The following is a 12,931-nucleotide window of genomic DNA, read 5'->3' as shown; positions in this document are numbered from 1 at the left end:
GTGTAGGAAAGTTGTGATCGTGCCATTGTTTATTGTCATGGTCTTCATCCCTGTGCCTGTGTGTGTACAGAAGGTGGTACCTCGCCCTGTTCATCATCACATTCCGTGGATGCTCAGATCTGCTGCATCTCTAGCCACCGGAATATTTCCTGCATTGGAGATCATTCAATAAAACCTGGTGTATTTACATCCGTATTCCCTACACGTGAACATTCACCCAGGCGCCACCCTCTGTCTACACTCCATAGGATTGAATGGAGACAGCCAGCCAGCCAGCCAGAAGAATCACCAAAAGATGCTGCGGGGATAGAATCTATATACCATGCTATGGATCGTACTATAGTCTGCAACTGGAGAACATTTACAGGGAAAGAAAGGGAAACAAACATATTGGCACTAAATGTCATAATATACAACTTTGCTACAATTGTAAGTTGTGAAAGTCATTTTAGCAGGAGGGATTTATGCCAAATGTCATAGGTTTTAGTTACAGTTGCAGATTTTTCTGTGGGGATGGTTGTTGATTTGCTTTGAGATTGAAAATATTGACGGATGTAATCATTTTTTTTGTGTTTTTAAATTATTTGTTTATAAAGACCTCCAGGGGAAGGGGGATTGGGAACAGCGGGCATAAAAAAAACAGGCACATATAGCATAACATGTTAACACAGCTACATACCTACAATCCCATTAATATAGTGCTGGGCTGGACCAATCCCAGGATCCGGGTAGACAGTGCTACTTAAAGTGACAGTAAACTCAGAAGTTAAATTTTAAAAATACATTCAAGTAACTTAAAGTGACTTTAAACCTGCAGATTTTTTAACATAAAACAATATGTGTAATGTGCGCCTTACTGTAATCCATGGTTGTTTCCCTTCTCTTTGCTGCTCTTCCTTTTAAATCGTTATCTCTTCTCATGCTGGGCAGAACTTCTGTTTTGCAGCAGACTGCCTTGTCTCTGAAATGGATACATAGTGTCTGTGTGTAGGTTCACAACCTGAGCCAGCACTACAGGAAGAGGCACTCAGCTGCAAAGGGAAGTTTTCCCCAAGCATGAGAAGACATGAGGATTTAAAAGGAAGAGCAGCAAAGAGAAGGGAAACAACCATGGATTACAGTAAGGCACACATTACAGTATTGGCTTATGTTAAAAAATCTGAGGGTTTAATGTCACTTTAACTATTAACCAAAATGTTTTTTATTTGAGTATCACTCATCAGTAGATCCTGTAAATCATCTCTGAATTGGTGCTGTCACCATCCTTCCTTCTAGAGGGGGGGTACTTTTGTTCCCCATGGTCCCTGTGTGTGTTGTAAAGTGACCGCTCCAATGCTTGCTCCCCTGATGGACAACAATCTCATGTTAAGTTTACTCATCTGTAGATCCTCAACTCATCTCTGAATTTGTGCTGACACTGTCCTTCCTTCTGGAGGGTGACCACTTTTGTTCCCCATGGGGAAACAATATTAGTAAACTAAACGTGAGATTGTAGTCCATCACAGGAGTGAGCTTGGAGTGGTGACTACTTTACAACACACACAGGTACCATGGAGAGTAAGAGTAGCCCCCCTCCAGAAGGAAGGACAGTGTCAGCACCAATTCAGAGATGATTTGAGGATCTGCAGCCAAGTGATACACAAATAAGATGCATTTTTGTTAATAGTTAGGATACTTGAATGTATTTTTAAGATTTAACTCCTGAGTTTAGTGTCACTTAAAGGAGAACTATGAGATGAGTGATTTCCACTCACCTCATAGTACTAGCCGACCTGTGACAATGAGACTGTCACAGGTCGGCTCAGTAGTTCGGGAGGTGAGCGAACACATACCGGAGTTCGCTCACCTCTCGATCCTGTCACGGCTCTCTGCCGTGACAGGGGAGGGGCTGGATTCCAATCTCCCCGCTCCGATCTGCCAGCGCTGACTGGTGGAACGGACGGGGGAGGGGGCGGGTACAGCTGGCTCTGCCTCTAGATAGGCAGAGCCAGCTGTCACTCACGCAGCTGGGTGGATCCCGTCATCTACGTCGGGATCCGCTCCGGCTGCGGCGTCTCAGTATACCGCGAGCTGTAGCTCGGGGTATACTGAGCTTAGGGTAACGGGAGGACGCTAGTTTGTGTCCTCCCGTTACCCTAAGGAGAACTATGGGGAAAAACACTGACCCCCATAGTTCTTCTTTAAACACAGCTACATACGTAGAGTCCTGTTAATTTAGTGCTGTGCTAGACCAATCCCAGGATCCAGGTAGCCAATGCTACTTAAAAATTTCAGTTGGTACCCAACTTTTGAAGATTTCCCTAGTCAATGGAGCTGTCTCCTAAAACATTCTTCTGGCTCCTGGATTGGACAGACTGGCCTGTGAATTCTATATTCATGTGTACATCCCTGATTTAGTGGCAACAGTTCATTTCATTGACAGTTTATTTTCAAGATGACGGTTCCAGCTGGTGGTATTTGTGTGATGTGGAACCTAAAGATAACTAAACCTAAAAGAGAACTATGAGGTAAGCGTTTTTCCCCCGCAGTTCTCTTCAGGGTCACGGGAGGACATATACTAACCTCCTCCCGTGACCCAAAGCTCAGTATATTGCGAGCTATTGCCCGCGATATACTGAGAGCACCGCAGCCAGGAAAAATCCCAACAATACTGTCGTGATCCACCCAGCTGCGTGAGTGGCAGCTGGCTCTGCCTATCTAACAGGGCCAGCTGTGTCCGTCCCCATTCGTTCGTCCACTCATCGCTGGAGGATCAGAGATGCCAAAGGGACATTCCATAGCTGGAGTGGAGGTGGTGTGAGGTTACTGTTGACTGTCATAGGGGCCTGGATCAGATGAGTAACACAGCTTTATTTGAGCCCCCCTAGATGAAAGAAGCACTTATCTCTTGCAATGCAGGGGAAGCCCCACTACAAGGGTATGTTTTTCATTAGCCACAGATCTTCTTTTAAAAACAAAAATGTGAGCAGGTAATTTTTTTTATTACTGTGGGGTTGATTTAAAGGAAAACTATGGGGTTAGGGTGTTTCCCCATAGTTCTCCTTAGGGTAACGGGAGGACACAAACTAGCGTCCTCCCGTCACCCTAAGCTCAGTATATCGTGAGCTACAGCTCGCGGTATACTGAGACGCCGCAGCTGAAGCGGATCCCGACAATTGTGCCGGGATCCGCCCAGGTGCGTGAGTGAGAGCTGGCTCTGCCTATCTAGAGGCAGAGCCAGCTGTACCCGCCCCCTCCCCGTCCGTTCCGCCAGTCAGCGCTGGCGGTTTGGAGCGTGGAGGGGGGAGTCCAGCTTGTTTTTTTTTTGCTTGTACATAATTGGGTGATGGAAGTCAACAGAGCTTCACCTCATTTACTAAGCTTGCAAAGTGAACAGTCTATTTGCTTTTAATACATGAACCCCTATGTCTTTTTCTGCAATAAAACAAACTTACCTGCCTGTTCACAATATTCTTTAGAATGTACACTCAGGTGTGCACGTACAGCTCAGTGTAACATGCTCGGCACACCTCTGCCAGAATGAATGAACTCCTGTGCACGTGCAGCTCAGTGTAACATGCTCGGCACACGTCTGACAGAATGAATGAACTCCTGTGCACGTGCAGCTCAGTGTAACATGCTCGGCACACGTCTGACAGAATGAATGAACTCCTGTGCACGTGCAGCTCAGTGTAACATGCTCGGCACACCTCTGACAGAATGAATGAACTCCTGTGCACCTGCAGCTCAGTGTAACATGCTCGGCACACGTCTGACAGAATGAATGAACTCCTGTGCACGTGTAGCTCAGTGTAACATGCTCGGCACACGTCTGACAAAATGAATGAACCCCTTTGCACCTGCAGCTCAGTGTAACATGCTCGGCACACGTCTGGCAGAATGAATGAACTCCTGTGCACGTGTAGCTCAGTGTAACATGCTCGGCACACGTCTGGCAGAATGAATGAACTCCTGTGCACGTGTAGCTCAGTGTAACATGCTCGGCACACGTCTGGCAGAATGAATGAACTCCTGTGCACGTGTAGCTCAGTGTAACATGCTCGGCACACGTCTGGCAGAATGAATGAACTCCTGTGCACGTGTAGCTCAGTGTAACATGCTCGGCACACGTCTGGCAGAATGAATGAACTCCTGTGCACGTGTAGCTCAGTGTAACATGCTCGGCACACGTCTGGCAGAATGAATGAACTCCTGTGCACGTGTAGCTCAGTGTAACATGCTCGGCACACGTCTGGCAGAATGAATGAACTCCTGTGCACGTGTAGCTCAGTGTAACATGCTCGGCACACGTCTGGCAGAATGAATGAACTCCTGTGCACGTGTAGCTCAGTGTAACATGCTCGGCACACGTCTGGCAGAATGAATGAACTCCTGTGCACGTGTAGCTCAGTGTAACATGCTCGGCACACGTCTGGCAGAATGAATGAACTCCTGTGCACGTGTAGCTCAGTGTAACATGCTCGGCACACGTCTGGCAGAATGAATGAACTCCTGTGCACGTGTAGCTCAGTGTAACATGCTCGGCACACGTCTGGCAGAATGAATGAACTCCTGTGCACGTGTAGCTCAGTGTAACATGCTCGGCACACGTCTGGCAGAATGAATGAACTCCTGTGCACGTGTAGCTCAGTGTAACATGCTCGGCACACGTCTGGCAGAATGAATGAACTCCTGTGCACGTGTAGCTCAGTGTAACATGCTCGGCACACGTCTGGCAGAATGAATGAACTCCTGTGCACGTGTAGCTCAGTGTAACATGCTCGGCACACGTCTGGCAGAATGAATGAACTCCTGTGCACGTGTAGCTCAGTGTAACATGCTCGGCACACGTCTGGCAGAATGAATGAACTCCTGTGCACGTGTAGCTCAGTGTAACATGCTCGGCACACGTCTGGCAGAATGAATGAACTCCTGTGCACGTGTAGCTCAGTGTAACATGCTCGGCACACGTCTGGCAGAATGAATGAACTCCTGTGCACGTGTAGCTCAGTGTAACATGCTCGGCACACGTCTGGCAGAATGAATGAACTCCTGTGCACGTGCAGCTCAGGGTAACATGCTCGGCACACCTCTGCCAGAATGAATGAACTCCTGTGCAGGTGCATGGGAGTTACGTTATACTGGCACTGCCAATCAAGATGGGTGAAGATCCAGAACCTAGAAGAAGGCTGAGTGGAGATGTCAGCACCAGTGGGGAGCCAGGGGAGGTGAGGAAAGTTTTAATAAATATTTGTGAGTACTTTCCTCTTTTGATGAGTTGTATTTGACTTTCACTCTGATCCAGGTGAGTACTATGGGGTCTATTCACTAAGCTGCCTTAGGCAGCCGAGTGAACGACCGACCTGAAGCGATGTGAGCTGAGCGGCATTCGGCTCGGCTGTTCTGCTCGGTCCCTCAGAGGCACCGAGCAGAACAGAAAAATTGTTAAAAAAGTACAAAAAAACAAATAGAAAATGATTGTGCGGAGCTAGCAATGACAGCTAGCTCCGCCCAACTGTTTTCTATTGACCGGCAGTTCTGCTGCCGTCAAAAAAAAAAAAAAAAAAATTTGGCCATAGGAATGCATTGCTAGATTCCTATTGGCTATTTCAATTTGCAATAGCCAATAGCAAACAAGCTATTGCACCCCCCCCTCTGCTGCTGTCAATCACTGGTGGGGACCTGATGAGAACTGCAGGTCCTCTCTGCGGATTGACAGCAGCAGAGGGCGGGTGCAATAGTTAGTTTGCCATTGGCTATTGCAAATTGAAATAGCCAATAGGAATGTAGCAATGCATTCCTATGGTGAACATTTAAAAAAAAAAAAAAATTTATTCTGACGACAGCCAACGGCTCCGTGTCAGAATAAAAAAAAGAAAAAGCAGTGTTTCTCTCCTGGGCGGCCGGGAGCGGGAGACTCCCGGAGCGCCAGGGAGAGTTAGGCCGTCTGGAGATCAGTGTCCCTGGTTAGCTGGTAACCAGGGACGCTGATCTCTCTGCAAGTGGCCGGAGCCAGCCGTAAGATCACGGCTGGCTCCGCCCAGCTGTCAGAAGCAGGCTGTTGGCCGGCCACCCGGCCAGCTTCGGCTTTCACCTCGGCTCAGTCGAGCCGAAGCATATGCCTTCAGCTCGCATGAGCCGCTCGGCCGACTTCGGGAGCTTTGCGGGCTGTTGTGAATAGCCCGTACAGCAGCCCTTCGGTTCTACTCAACCGAAGGGGTCCTGGGGGCGAAGCTAGCCGAAGGATCAGCTGAAGATACGGCTAGATCCTTCGACTGCTTTGTGAATAGACCCCATATGTCTATGACGGTCTAATGAATATGGAGATGGTTTAGTACTGCAAGGCCCCACTCATACTTGCAAATGGGGACAATCGCATGAGCCTTATGAATTGCTCTGTTAAATTAATCAGCTGCGGGTCGAAGGCGCCGTACAATACAATGACAGCTGCCAGTGCCCGCAGCTGTAATCACACTTGATGCTTTCGTCTGGGGCCATCATCCACAGGTATTTGCATTATGTGCAGGAGCTGCCAGCTGTCATTGTATTGTACAGTGTTTACCACTCAGCCAGAGAAATTTGTGAGAATTGTGATTGGCCCGATTCACAGGTCTTAATAGTACAGTAAACTCCCCATTATCTGGCATTCAAGCAACCAGAACTCCCAAGCAACCAAGAAAAATAATTGAGGACATAATATGTCCTAATTTTTTTTTGCCAGTAGCTTGATAGACATGTGCACACAACATTTTTTGTCAGCAGCTAAATGTATTTAGTTGCTAACTAAATTCTCTGTTCTCTGCGGCCGACGGCTAGGCAGGTGAATGTAAACAACGGGCAGTGGGTGTGTGCAATAGCCAGCCTGCTATCGGCTTTGGCAATTTAAAATAGCCAATAGCATAATCTAGCCAACAGTTGAATGGAGCGGGGGGAAGGGTGTTGCTAATAGTAACACCCTTTGCTTGAGAGTAATAGTAACTCTCAAGCAAACCAGAAACTACAGTTGTCCGGCATCTACCAATCACCATGGGTACTGGATAACTGGGAGTTTACTGTACTAGTGTTGGCTATGCAGGGCAAAGCAACATGCTAGAAATCCCTCCCTCATTATTACTTTCATTCTCTTTGCTGCCGCACCAGCCTATAGACCCATGAACGTAAAGGGAAGAAGCTCTGTGTAAGCTCCAAGTTGATCTAGGCAGAGCTTACACAGGGCCAAGGTCTCTTCCCACCCTCATGTGACAACCGTGCTGCCTGGTTTTGGCCACTCAGTCTTGCCATGTGGGTGGAAGGGGAGTGCATCCCATGCTTCTCCATACCTGGTAGTTTTTGGTATTTCCTGGTATTTCTTTTCTCTAATATGGCTAATGAATGGAGTGGCTTGGGGGTAAAGGAAAGATAAGTATATGGAGCTGGGGATTGGGATGAACATTTAAATGGGAAACATATTAGAAAACTTTTAAAAACGTTATAGTGCGCCTAATCAGGCTGTGTGCACTAACCTCTACATATGCACTGTGAAGGTGCTGCTGGACCCACTTGGTCATTTGGCTTTTGTGAAGCTGGTGCCATTTTTCAGTCAGGGCTTCCTGGTAATGCAGCACTAGACCTGCACACGCTGTGAGTATAACATTGTAGAGATACACAAAGGGATCTCTACAATGTACAGTATGTGTGTTTTTCTCCATAAAGACTATGGGGAAAAACAGGGTGACATTTAGGTGACATTTGGGTTGTGTACTGCTGGCTCCCAGGTCTTCAAAGCTGGCTCCTAGTCCTAGGATTGTTAGGCAGGTTGAATGGCATGTAAAGACACTGAGGGCTTGTTCACTCCATCTCCATTTTTTTATACACAATAATTCTGAGTTTTTAATGTGCTAGTTCACACCATTGCGTTCAATGTCTTAACTTTCAAAAAAGTACCAGAACATGCTTTTTCTCACAATGCAATGCATAGAAACGCACGTAAACACATGCAAATGCACTAGAACATGCTTAAAATCACTGCAAAAGAAAGAAAATGCTATGGAATGCATGAAAAACATGCAGAAACGCATCCAGAACTGGTCTGGCGATGGTGTGAACAAGCCCTCAGTGCTGGATAATGTTTAGTATCACTCTGATATTTATGTTGTGAATCAGTGGCGTCACAAGGGGGGTAGAGCCTGCACCAGGTGACACTATTGGAGCGGTGACACCAAAATGACTCACAGTCATTTTGGTGTCACCCCCTCTGAATAGTCGGTGCACTCGGTCATGGACCGAGACAGTGTCCGACAGCTGTACAAGAGAGTAAGGGACCCAGCGGCATACCTTATCTCGCTGGATAAACATCCCCTCCTCTGCCAGTGTTCATCACCAGGTTGGCAGCCAGCAGTCAACGGCGTGTGACGCCATTACACGTGTGTGTCATGATGTCGTGCTTGCGCATAATGACATCACATGTGTGCGTGATGGCGTCTCTGCGGGTGAGACCTGACAGCCGCTCCGGGTGACACCCTACCTGGGGACACCTCTCTTGTGAATTCTCTTCTTTTTTCTTGAATTACAACATATACTAGCTAACAATGCAATGTATTTTCAGTTTATTAAATTAAATGTTTGGTAAACAGAAGGCTATTTGACACCCAGAGTTACGTGCTATATGTACAAACATTAGGATTAGTGTGAAATGCAATCACTTTACAACTCACTCTCTGTCAGTATGGAAATATGCGTTCTGGATAGACGTCTCATTAGATTCTGCTGTCTCATTTCCTTTTAACTTCTTTTGTAATACAATTTTATTTTGTATCTATCGACAGCGACTGACTTCGTATTAGCAGCATTTCTATTATTTGGTGCATAAGTAGCCGAGATGTTTCAAGCTATGTTCTCAGTATTTTTTTATGTCTGGCTGTCTTGTTTTAGCACTCTAGGTGTCACTGACTTTACACAGTTATGCAGATCAGAGGTTGTAATTTAATAAGAGTCTAATTCGCAGCCCTTTATTTACGTCAGAACTGCTTCTCTCCCTATACAAGTCAGTCGGAACTCTAGACCAGTTTGATGCAAGTTGATGCAACTTTGAGGGAGGTCCATTGCAGGTCAGCAGATGGTCAACTGCCGGTGTTCTATCGAAAGTTCCAACTTGTTGACCTCTCCAACTGGTGACGTCACATCCGGTGAGTGTCAGTAGGAGATCTACAGCAAATGGTACCAGCGCGCATGGCCAGGAAATCCTTGTCGAACTGTCTAACTATTGCCATAGCGCCTGCGCGGCTATCCACTTCCATAACCTACTACAGTTATATTTCTCCTAGGTTATAGAAGCCGATGAGCCGATAGCCGCGCAGGTGCAGTGGCTATTGCCTCATCAGATTTATAACCTAGTGAAAGGTTATATTTTGTTACAACGCCTGCACGGCCACATGATTCTTTCTACAACCACAGTTGCCACTGTGCGGCTATCGGCTTCTATAACCTACGACAAAATATAAGTTTGTATTAGGTTATAGAATCCGATGAGCCGCTAGCTGCGCAGGCGCAGTGGCAATAGTTAGACAGTTCGACAAAGATTTTCTATCCATGCCCACTAGCTCCATCTGCTCTACATCTCCTACTGGCAGTCACCGAATGTGACGTGCCCAGTCAGAGTGTCCATAGATCCTGTAGCACTCCTTACCGGCAATCCCAAGATATTGATGGATGTTTGAAATGACCGCGGATGGCGCCGCACATGGAACAACTTTGAATATAGATGTCACCAGCACACCAGCACACCGAGACTTTCAAGTCAGTGCAAATCCATTTATTAATAGATGCCACTCAGAATATCAAGCGCTTTCTGGGTCACACAGGGTCCTCTTCATTCATGTCTAATCTGAGCCTGATGAAGGGGACCCTGTGTGGCCCCGAAAGCGCTTGATATTCTGAGTGGCATCTATTAATAAATGGATTTGCACTGACTTGAGAGTCTTGGCGTGCTGGTGTGCTGGTGACATCTATATTCAAAGTTGTGCCCAGTCGGAGAGCTCAACAAATCAGAGCTTTCGATAAAACACCGGCAAAATGTATCTGTAATTGATCTTAGAAGCGTCTGATTGATGTCAAATGCATGATATTGCATGATAAGAAATGCATGCGACCTTATAACAAAGGCGGTAGACAGATCCATCCAGCACCAGACCCTCCATGTCTCAATAGCGGTAATATTGTAGTACCTGGCTTAAAGAGAAAGCCAGCACTCACCAGCACTATGACCTCATTAAAAGCTTGAGGGTTTTTTGGGTGAACTCATAATGAAGACTGACAGAAGTGAAGAAATGGAACCGAAATAAAGGAGGATTCTCTTGTCAAAGGCTAATTTCACCTTTTGCAGAATAAATATAATAAATGCACCCACAAATAATGTGCATATGGTAATTTGTTTGCAAAAGATTGTAACCACAATCAGTGGATCAAGGGTGTGGAATTAGCCTTTATTGTCTGCATTAAAGGCGTGTCCTACATGGGCAAAGGTTTTTGCTTATGCTTTAACACAGTCATAAAAATATCTTCCTGTGTGGGAAGTGCAGACAGTTAACAGATACTGTCCGACTACACTCAGAACTCCTGATCACTGCCATTACTTATGTCCTACAGTTGAAATCGCTTGTTGTGTCTAAATGACTGTAACATGAAACTAATTTCCTTTCTTTATTTCTTTTGCCCTATCTTAAGCGAAGCATTAACTTAGGTCATATGAATTTTAAAACCATTATGATTCTTGCTCAACCGGTTTCACTTCATTCTCTTAAAAATATGATGCCACTGGCATCAGGCAAGTTCTGCTGCTGAATAAATGGTGGGGACAGGCTACATAAAGTAAAATACCTTAGGAAGAAATAGGGCTTTGATTGGCCCTTGATTGACTTGTTAAATAAAGGTTTCTGAGGAAATCATGGATCCTGCTGTCCATACCAACCAGATTCTCCCTTTCCAAATCCCGTACTATTTTGGAGATATGAAAGGCAGAATGTGACCGGTAGCTGATCAGTTGAACATAATCTTATCTTATTTACTGTTGTAATGTAAGAACGCCAATGTGTGATGCATGCCGCAAGTTGTCATTATTAGGTATGGCAGAATGAATTTAGGATTAAAGAACTATTGGGAGAGTAAGGCTGCAGTCACATGTGGCGTTCTGGGATTCCTGCGGCAAGAGCCTATGGATTCTTGTGGCAGGAATCCCAGGTGGAGTCACATGTAAGTATGTCCTGTTGCACTCCTTAGCGAATCAAAAAATGCACCCGTACATCAGGCTGGTGCTTGGAGTGACCACAGATTGCACCGTGCAAATATTACAAAGTCCAAAAATGTCACCAGCACACCATTTGAACATGAAGCAAAGACAGTTTAATGACACATGTATGTTATTCAAGCACAAATTCGTACTTGAATGACATACATGTGTTATTGAACTGTCTTTGCTTCATGTTCAAATGGTGTGCTGGTGACATTTTCGGACTTTAGGAATCCCAGGTGTGCCCATTCAGATGGGGCCGCTGTACCCATTCAGGTTAATGTCAGAAAATAAAATACCTCAACCCATTATACAGTACTTTGTCTTTAATGTTTGTAATAATGAAAAGAAACACACAAAAAAGCTTCATCTTTAGAAGGCAGAATAACAGAGAGCAAACATAACTACAGTGGTGATCTATTGCTGTAGTTAGATGCTCTTGCAGCTCGGTCCCAGCCTCTGTAATAAGAGGAAGCGCTGTGACGTCACTTGTGAAGTTATAAAGCGTCACATGGGACTCAAGTAGTTAAATGCTCTCTGCAAGGAGACCATATATATGCTTAGAGATAGGCAGTTATTACCATGGGGATGAACGCCCTACTTTTTGTACATGTGTATTAGTGAAATGTAATTTTTGTAGATGTCATGCACATTATTTTTGTAGATATCATGCACATTCTACACAGACAGGTGCTAATGCTTTACACATGATGGTGCCTTTCCATTATTTTATTAGGCCTTTTTCTTTGCCTATGCAGGACAAAGTAAATGATCACTTTACTCCCCTCCTAAGCAGCACCTACTCTGCGTTTCGTCTCTGCCTTTATATTTCAGCTTTCCTCCCCTGCCATTCCATTTAGCTGCCAGGAGCCAAGTGATATACCCGTCACTCCTAGGTATGGGAAAGCATGTGACCCCCCCCCCATTTGACAGCAATGGTGCCTACTAATTGGGTGGGGAAGGAGTCCATAGCCCTGTGTAAGCTCTGACAAGTGGGGTTGGAGCTTACACAGGACTTTATTTCCCTGTTCCCAGCTGCCAAACAAAGAGGCACAGGACCAAGTACTGATGAGTGTATGGTGCTGGGGAGCAGGAAACTAAGCAACCATTGCAAGGGCAAAGGAAAATCTATCAATTTTATTTCCGTTTGTACAATATCTGAAGAGACAGTTGTGCAGATAACGAGTTTCAAAGAGCACGGCAAACAGAATGTTTACTCTCTCCTAATCTCTATAATTTATGTCCTAATTTTGCAACATAAAGTTTGCTTTGAGTCATCAGCCATTGTTCAGAAGAGCAAATACTTGTACAATTCAGGGAAGTAGTTCACAGATGTCACCCCACTCCTAAAGTAATTGAAATGTGTAAAATTACAAACCACCTTATTCCTACATAGCATTGCCGAGGCAACATTTTAGGATGCAAATAGAGAGAACTGTAGAACGGTACAATGTTTTTCAAGCCCTTGTAGAATCACTTCACAGACACAGTGACCCTTTTCTTTAGAAAGCCTGTCATTTTCCCCTGTAGTTATTGGTTTGTCAGTAGGAAATTGTCTCTTGGTTCAACATGGCCTCTGTTTAAGTGCAGGAATGGTTTATGTTGTTTGCCTTAGTGGCTTGTCCATTCTTTTAGGCTCATAAAGGTTTTTAATGTTGTGTTGCAGCAGATTTTATCTTTTTCCAACCC

At 45.4% G+C, this 12,931-nt stretch overlaps 1 protein-coding gene across 1 annotated transcript in view; it reads left to right on the top strand.

Moving 5' to 3' along the window:
- The window catches only part of FRMD3 (FERM domain containing 3), a 163,851-nt gene that overhangs the window by 9,319 nt on the left and 141,601 nt on the right, over positions 1 to 12,931 (top strand). The window lies entirely within an intron of this gene.

The sequence above is a fragment of the Nanorana parkeri genome, unplaced genomic scaffold, assembly GCF_000935625.1.
Source record: "Nanorana parkeri isolate BGI_ZX_2015 unplaced genomic scaffold, ASM93562v1 scaffold941, whole genome shotgun sequence".
NCBI lineage: Eukaryota > Metazoa > Chordata > Amphibia > Anura > Dicroglossidae > Nanorana > Nanorana parkeri.
This window is presented reverse-complemented; position numbering and strand designations above follow the sequence as displayed.